At 39.4% G+C, this 9296-nt stretch overlaps 1 long non-coding RNA gene across 2 annotated transcripts; it reads left to right on the forward strand.

The window, feature by feature from the left end:
- Positions 1-316: 316 nt before the first annotated feature.
- Positions 317-6476, forward strand: LOC114487399 (uncharacterized). 2 transcript variants are annotated; one of them, XR_003682455.2, is made up of 4 exons: positions 317-485; positions 1120-1199; positions 2349-2504; positions 6231-6476. It is a non-coding gene; the product is annotated as an uncharacterized lncRNA (long non-coding RNA). The 2 variants fall into 2 exon arrangements; XR_008618908.1 differs by lacking the exon at positions 2349-2504.
- Positions 6477-9296: the final 2820 nt, after the last annotated feature.

Raw genomic sequence — 9296 nt, forward strand, 5'->3', positions numbered from 1 at the left:
GATTAGGTGGGTATGGCAACATTCATGGATTTTGTTTTCATTGAGGTTCTGCAATTCATTTTCCCTGTACTGGAGAGAGAAATAGTTCTTCGAGTTTTCACAAGGTTGTTATGATACCTGATTGCTATTTTGGTTTAATGGAACTTAGAATCTCCTTAGGGGCCGAACCAACTCTCATTAGTCATATGAGCCTTGCACGTTTACTAAGAACTTGCCCTCCACTCTGGCAAGAAGCAAGGGCCCTGTGTGTCAGCTGAAAGGACATCACCTGACAATCTCTAATATAATGTGAAGCTTGGACTCAGTTTATGTAAGCATTGTACCCAGGCATCATCTAAAAATATTGCTGTGAGTTATTAACTTGGATCGGATGCATTTCTCAAGCTTTTTATTTTTAATTTTAAAAAAATTTATCTATTTATTTATTCATTTATTTTTGGCTGTGTTGGGTCTTCGTTGCTGCACGCAGGCTTTCTCTAGTTGTGGTGAGTGGGGGCTACTCTTCGTTGTTGTGTGCAGGCTTCTCATTGTGGTGGCTTCTCTTGTTGTGGAGCATGGGCTCTAGGTACACAGGCTTCAGTAGCTGTGGCACTTGGGCTCAGTAGTTGTAGCTTGCGGACTCTGGAGCACAGGCTCAGTAGTTGTGGCACACGGGCTCAGCTGCTCTGCAGCATGTGGGATCTTCCCAGACCAGGGCTCGAACCTGTGTCCCCTGCACTGGCAAGCAGACTCTTAACCACTGTGCCACCAGGGAAGCCCCAACATTTCTCAAGATTTTTAAAACAAATCAAGAGTAGCTTCGTATATTAAGAGCTTTGTAACAGCTCAAGAAGATAATTACTGAGAAATGAATATCAACTCTCATATGAAGAATAATTTCTCCTGTCCTTGGAAAACGTTAATCGAACTTTAGGGGTCCAGCTAGCTTAGCATCTCAAGATGATAACCTGGGATAAAGAGAGATTGAGACTTAAGGTTTTAACATAAACTTTTCTATGAACCAAATCCTCCTGAATATGGTTACAGTCTGAAATGTCAGGCTCTCTCCTGTCTGGTACCACCAATTATGTATGACTGGGTTCAAAAATTCCACCTCAGGGACATTTTGTTTCTCCACAGGCACAAACATTACTCTCTGCCCAGGAATTTGTGACTCCTCAAGCAGAAGTCTTTTTCCATGTGAGGGAGGGAGACTCCAGGTAATCTGATCTCCCTAATCTGTTCCTGTGAGATCTAACCAAAGAGTGCATCTGCAGAGCTGCCTTGCCTCCCTGTCCTCTTCCGACCTTTCTGCTTAAACTTGAAGTAATCTCCAAGAGCATGTAACTCAAGCAGCATAGTATCAGGGATAAGGGCTGAACTATTATAGACACGGTGGTTTAGCAGCCAAGGAGCCGTTCCTCTAACTCAGGCTACCCAGTGTTCTGAGGTTTCATTTTCTGGCAACCATGCCACTCCGACTGTAATAGCTTTGTAATTCTGAGGAGTAATTCTGAATTACAACATGGCAAGATCCCCAGTAGATAAGCTCATTTTCTGGGTGCACTATTTGGGCACATTATCTCAACTATACTAACTTGAATTAAGACCTCCAAGAAAGAGGAGGGTTTTTGTTTCTAATTTATTCCATCTTAACTCTGTAATGGTTCTAATTCCATTGCACATTGTGACTAGCACAGCTTGACCAAGCATGTGGTTCCAGGGATGGTGAAGTGTTTCCTACATCAAGAGGTCAGACATCCTAACATTGCCTTTTATTGGCACTGCAGTATAGGTGTGGGCTGCCTACCATTCAGTACCCACTATATCTTCAATATCAATGTCACAAAAGGAAATGTCTATGGGGACATTCAGAAAACTGAACATAGGTGTGGACTTTCAAAAGCCCAGTCTGTTTCTACAATAGGCAAATTAGATTAGTCTTTATACCAATTTGCCTACAGCAGAGTAACAGTTTTTGGGAAAATAAGTAGATGTCTTCTTATGTGATAATTAAATGGTAATTAATTTGCCAAAATTAGTCAAACATTCGAAGTATGGATCCTTATGCTGACAGGAAGAAAGGGCACAAACCTGACTTCTGGCAACTTTAGATTGCTTTTCAGATTTTTCTCAAAACAGACCTCATCAGAATTGCCTTCTTCCTTTAAAGCAATTCTCTTAATTGAGTTTGAGGTTAATTATAGTACAAACGGGGCCAAAGGGCAATAGATCTGCACTGATTGAAGCATCTCAAGGAATTCATGTGGCAAAAACTTAGCTGGAGTTGGGCTGATTTGCCTTTTCTTTCCCTGGTCTGGTATTTTATGGAGACTGTGCTGATTGTTGTTTTGGTTCTGTCTGTACAGGAGCAGAGGTCAGTCAGCTAAAACACCTTTGCTGCCAATGACTGTGCCCTTTGATTCATCAGAAAATTCTCTTTGGAGGTTCAGAGGGCTGTGCTCCTCCTGCTAAGATAACGTTCATTGCATTAATGTCATGGGTTTTCCCTTTCAGAAGTAAAGGTAGGAAAACAGTTTGGCAATTTCTTAAAAGGTTAAACATAGAATTATTGTATGACTCAGCAGTTCCATTCCCAGGTATATAACCAAAAGAACTGAAAACAGATACTCAAACAAATACTTGTACATGAATGTTCATAGCAGCATTATTCACAATAACCAGCAGGTGGAAACAACCCACCAATAGATGAATGGATAAACAAATTATGGTATACACATGCAATAGAATATCATTCAGTCATAAAAAAGGAATGAAGTACTGATAATGGTACAATGTGGATGAACCTTGAAAACATCGTATCAAGGGAAAGAAGCTGGATACAAAAAGGAACATACTATATGAATTCATTTATATGAAATATACAAAATAGGTAAATTCACAGGACAAAAACCAGACTGATGGTTACCAGTACTTGGAGGTAGTTAGGTGTGGGATTTCTTAATGGGGCAATGAAAATATTTTGGAACTTTATATAGATGGTAATTACACAATATTGTGAATACACCAAATGCCACTGGATTGTTCACTTTAAAATGGCTAATTTTATGTTACATGAATTTCACCTTCAATAAATGTAAAACAGCACTTTACTCAATTATCTGCATTAAGTACTATTCAACTCAGAATATCCTTCAGTCCTAGGCAACAGGACTGTAAGCCATAGGTAGAGAAACAACTGTTTGCACCAGTTCCTGACAATGAGAAGCTACTTCAGCCACCTGGAATGTGCCAGACTCGTAAAGAGAAGCCTGACAGTTCACCAAGGACAGAAATGATACCCAGTCCTCATATTTGTTGGCAGCTGCTTCAAAAAAGAAGAGCCATTCACCTCTCTGATGGCGACAGAGCTTGAGATTCCATTTTTTCATGCTTTACAAAAATGTATTTTCAATAGAAAATTGATATACTCTTTTTTTATGAAAATAAATCTTGCAATTGGTGATCTGCAGAAGAAAAATGACCTATTTCTGCTCATACGTTTGGCTGCATTTAAATTCTTAGTGCAAAGATAAAGCCAAGAATTCTCTGCTTCTCAGGGTCAGAGGTGTCAGAATTGCCATTCATCATAAAATCAGAGGGGCAACAACAATAAGTAAGTCTTTGGGAAACGGACCCACTGAGGGCCAGGGGGAAAAAAGAAGGCAGTGTTATAGGGGTTTAGTAGTTGAGGGATGTCACATGAAGTGGTGATTATCCGTCCTCTGTTCCCAGAGGAAAGAGGAAATAAGCCTAAATATACAGATGGGCTTCTATTCAGCATTAATATGTTCTTGCTGTAAGGATTAAGAGAGACTGAAATAAGACACTAAGGGGGGCTACCATGTTTCTTCAGGAGGTATTTAAACTCTGGGAAGCTGATGAATGGGATAAGCTGTGAAGTTACAGTTCCCTTCTCCAACTCTGGGGAAGCTGTAACACATCAGGATCTTTTTTTTCTTTAGAGAAGGCAATTACCTGTCTGGTGTAGTAACAGACCTCTCTACCTGTATCTAACATAATTCCTTCATGATTACTTTCTTGTCCTAACCTTAGTGGGGATAAGGAGCAAAGATATTATCCAAAATATAATCTTTCAAACAGTTGAAGCTGATTGCAATAAGCTCAGCCCCACGCCAGATATTGATAAGTTTTTTATTCTCTGGGTAAAAGAATATTAGTTCTTAACTTGATCATCTGTGGCATTCTTATCATTATTTGAAAGCTCTTTATTGTAGTCTGAAATCACCTATCACCTATGATTGGGCAGCCTAACTTTAGAAAAGAAGCATAAGTGCTATCTAAATAAATATGCTAACAAACCCAGAATATATCTGAGTTGTTCACTCACTTGGTTCCAAGGATAGTGGCTATTGTTCTATTGGCCACAAAAATGCCGTTGTTTGGGAAAGGTTGGTGTGTGTGGTGCAGGGCCAAGTGGAGACCAGGGAGCAAGGAGGAGAAGCTATTGATGCACTGTCCCATGAAAATAAAATTTCCATTTTTAGAAAATAAAAACTGGCCCTGCAGCCAAGAATTCCTCAAACTAAATACTAAGGACTCAACTGGCCATGCTTTACTCTTTTTCTACTTTTATGTTTCACAAGGCCAAAGGCAAAGAAACAACGAATAGTTGCTTACTACACAGAGCCAATCAGCAGTAGAACTGAAGTTAGAATTTAGGAGAACTTTATTGCCAATCTAGTGCTCAGTCTACTGAACTAGGTAGACTGCCCAAATTTGAAGCCAGTTAACATAATAAATATATTGTGATATTGTTCACATAAGCACTCTGCAAAAAATATTTTGTAATCTCATTCTGGTAGTAATTTGATGTTTTGATCAAATTGACATCGCCACACTTCCTTAGGCATGAGATGTGTTGTAAGGACTTACTGCTTTATAAAGCAATAATGCAAAGCAAGACTGTAAACTTAAATATTTGAATAACAAGTAATTCTCATGATACTTGCATTTATTGCTTTTAATGGTCTTTATGGCACAGAGGTTATGGTGGTGATTTACTAGGTGTGAAGTCTCTGGATACCTCTTTGGTGGGGGAAAATGTCAGCGTGTAGATCAAAGTCACATGATACGCTCAATTTTAGGATTCTAGTGTAAGAGCCTCAGATCAAAGGCTAGACTTGCTCCTATACTTTTCACCTTCCAGGAGAATTATAGTGCATTGTACTTTGGAGCTGCTAACAAAATTCTCAGCTAGATCTGACTCACTGAGAAAAACAAATGGCCTGGAAAACAGGAAATAAAATATGATGAAATTTATTTTCAAATGGAAAATTGTAACTTGTTCATTCTGAAGGGAGAAAAAAAAGAACATAATCATTAAAGGCGCAAATGATAAATATGAAAAATGAAATGCAGCATTTGGAAAAGAAAGAAACAAGATGGGTTTATCTCAAAGCATATCTGAAATCCAATTTTTAAAATAGAATAATATAAATTCCAAGCACTCAGGACCAGTCCTCTTGGGTGAACAAGAACTTCAGGACAAAAGGTAGCCATGGAATACAGAGGCTCTGGCACACACCTGCTTTCTGTCACCAAGGAGGAGTATAGCTCCATGTTAATCCTGGGGTTATAAATTTTTATGAGCATAACTCTGGGTAGGCAGTGGTTTCTAGCTCCATACAGGCCATTTGGAGGACACTTGGGAGGTCACTGGGTTATGTCTTTATGCAACAAGGACTTGACTTACTGAAACACTATGGGTGTGTCCTATTGGTAACAAGACTGGGAAATGGGGGAACAAGCTATGCCGAGCACAGAGGGTAGCAAACTGGATGGGCTGCAGAGTCAGTAGAAGTCATCCATGCAAAGGGATACCAAGAGCTACTCCAGGGGTTAAGCCAAGATGAGACCCAAGATGAGGAACCAGATGTCAGAGACAAGAGCAGAGCTTGAGTCCAGTGGTAACATTCAACCGGGAGCTGAGGCAATGGCCAGATATTTCAGACAAGAGCAAAGTATGGGGTGTTGGATAAGGAGGGGGAATTCAAAACCCTTCACTTAATACTTTGATTTCTAGCATTCATAGATTTTTTTTAGGCCTACCTAATTGTAGTGGGTTGAATGGCAGCCCCCTAATTCATGCTCATGTAATAACCTCTGGAACAGTGAATGTGACCTTATTTGGAAAAAGGGTCTTCACAGATATAATTAAGAATATCGAGATGGGATCATCCTGGATTAGCTGGGTGGGCCCTAAATTCAATGACAATTGTCTTTATTAGAGACGGCAGAGGAGAATACACAGACAGAAAGGAGGAGAAGGCCGTGTGAAGACAGAGGCAGAGACTGGAGTTATGGAGCCACAAGCCATGGAATGCCTGGAGCCACCAGAAACTGAAAGAGGCAAGGAGAATTCTCCCCCAGAGCCATTAGAGGGAGCACAGTCCTGCCTATACCTTGATTTCAGACTTCCAGCCTCTAGAACTGTGAAAGAATAAATTTTTGCTGTTTTGAGCAACCAAGTTTGTGGTCACTTATTACAACAGCCCTAAGAAACTAATATACCAATTATACTGTGCTCTCATGAAGGGGTATCTTAAAAGCCCACATGACTTCTAATACCACCATCTATCTCTGCAGGTATACACACACTCAACAGCCCAAAACAAGGGCTCCTAGGGCAGCAGATGGGGCATAACTATCTGGGTACTGAGTAGGAATATGCCTGAGCTCAACCTGTTTCTGGGTTTTTCTGGTACCTACAGAAGTAGCAGAAATGGTATATACAGGGGGAAATAAATTATTACTTAATAAAAGGGATTTGTTTAAAGCATTAAATTTTTCAAAACATGGGGTACAAAAGTAAAAAGAGTTCTTAGTAGTAAAAAGATTTACAGCCATAGTTCTAACTTTTTTTTTTTTTTTTTTTTACTATCTCTGGGATGATGACAGGATCTCCTAAGACTGGGTTTAAATTGTCCCAAGACAGGGCCACTCTATACTATTTTTTTCTATACTATTCTATTTTTTTTATTGTTGCATATATTACTTAAGTGAACCCTTGAGGATCAAAAGTGCTTGGTAATTTGGAACCGTACTAAAAATTTATGACTTACTCTTGTGTATCAATCACCCAGCCTTCAAATGATAAATTTACAATGTGAGTTCCAATAAAAAAATAACTGCTTAGTTACTCTAAAGCTAGAATATAAAGTCCCTGCAGGCTGGGATCTTTGCTTTGTCCTTTTGCTTTGCTTTGTATCTTAAGCACCAAGAACAGTGCCTGGCACATAGAAGCCACTCAAACTCGAAGCCCCATTTAAAGAAAATAAAAACAGGACTTCGCTGGTGGTCCAGTGGTTAAGAATCCGCCTTCCAATGCAGGGGACTCAGGTTCGATCCCTAGTCGGGGAACAAAGTTCCCACATGCTGTGGGGCAACTAGGCCCGCATGCCACAACTACTGAGCCCGTGCACCACAACTAGAGAGAAGCCCGTGCACCGCAAAGAAGAGACTGCTCGCTGCAACAAAAGATCCCATGTGCCGCAACGAAGATCCTGCGTGCCGCAACTAAGACCTGACACAGCCAAATAAATAAATAAATAAATAAATAGAAAATAAAAATATCTAGTATATAACAAAACATACTTTATGTAAGAATCACAGGTTAAAAGTATTAGTGTTATTAGAATTAAGCATATATGTTTCTACAATATAAATACAATTTTAATTCTCAGTTATCAAGTGGATTATCTTTGGCCTGTTCCATTCTGCTACTCAGTGAAGCCACAAACTATCATCAGTCAGGCTGAGACTGCTGGTAACAAGTGGGTGGAGTCTCTGATTGCATTCCAAAGTAAAAAAAAAAAATGTTATCTGGGTCATTTGTCATTTTAGATTATTGCCTCCTCTTCTCCTTTGTGTTAGCACTGATAACTCTCAGCAGAAAGTATTGGGGTTAGAGATGAAGTTAGGAACATGGTCTGGTATTTTCATAAGATTACAAAATATATATCCAGGTAAAGCCTTATCCAGGAAAATAATAAGTCACTTCCCCTTTTTCCTCAAAAGCGACTGACAGTAGGGATTTCCCTGGTGGCGCACTGGACGGGACTTCACTCTCCCAATGCAGGGGGTCCAAGTTCAATCCCTGGTCAGAGAACTAGACCCCACATAAATGCTGCAACTAAGAGTTCACATGCCTCAACTAAGGAGGCCAAGTGCTGCAACTAAGAAGCCGGTGAGCCACAACTAAGAAGGCTGCGAGCCACAACTAAAAAGCCCGCCTGTCACAACTAAGACTCAGTGCAACCAAATAAATAAATAAATAAATATTTTAAAAAAATAAAGCAACTGACAGTAATAGAAGTAAAGCAATTGTTCTTCACACTTTCTGATGGGGATTCCTTTAGATGCTCATTCCAGTTTTAGCTAACTGGTTTTGTGACTGCACCTATGACTGTTTCTCCATCATGGTGATGCGACATGCCCACACTCTCTAAAGGAGTTTGGCCACCAGAAAGCAGACTAGGGATAAGCCTTATTCTAGAGTAATTTAGCAGTGGATCTGGTGTTGGAGTTCCTCTCAAAAAAGAATGGGGCTGAAGACTAACAGCAAGAAGATAGGTGTTTATTGAGTTCTCCATGTGTCTGATATTATACCAAAAATGATATGGTGGTTAAGAGCATGAACTCTAGGGTCAGATTGCCTAGGTTCAAACCCTGGTTCTATGTCTTAGTAGCTGTGCATCCTCAGGTGGGTTAGTTAACCTCTCTGTGCCACTTATAATAATACTATTATTATTACAATGAGAAGCAGAAAAGAAATATGTGACATGGATAGAAAGAGACTAGGTTGAAGAGAAAGGCATAGTGTTTGTAAGGGTTTGACAGGGTTGTTTTCATTAATAATTTTTAAATTTTTTAAGTCATTTTAATGCATTTTCCCTGTGCACAAGAGAAATAACTGATAGAGTCAAAGGATAGAGTTTCCTTTATACATAGCAGTTAAAAGTAATGCAAACATCACATGACATTTTCAGTGAAAGTTACATTTCCAATTTCAAATCAAAATACATATTAGGGTCTATTTACAGGAGAAGATGAGAAAGAAGTCTCAGGTAAAAAAGCACTTACCTGGCATTACTATACTGATCCTTCAGGATGCACTAAGATTAAGGTCATTTACAGTCAATTTGCAAATGTTGACACAATGTCACACTGTAAGTTTTCTGTAGAATTAAATGTATACTTAGAGATAACAGAATAAACATTTCTACTATATTTTAACTGAACTTGCCTAGTCAACATTTTCACTGGGAAGTTTATCAGAGATGCTGTAAGACTCT

Source organism: Physeter macrocephalus, chromosome 12 (assembly GCF_002837175.3).
Source record: "Physeter macrocephalus isolate SW-GA chromosome 12, ASM283717v5, whole genome shotgun sequence".
Classification (NCBI taxonomy): domain Eukaryota; kingdom Metazoa; phylum Chordata; class Mammalia; order Artiodactyla; family Physeteridae; genus Physeter; species Physeter macrocephalus.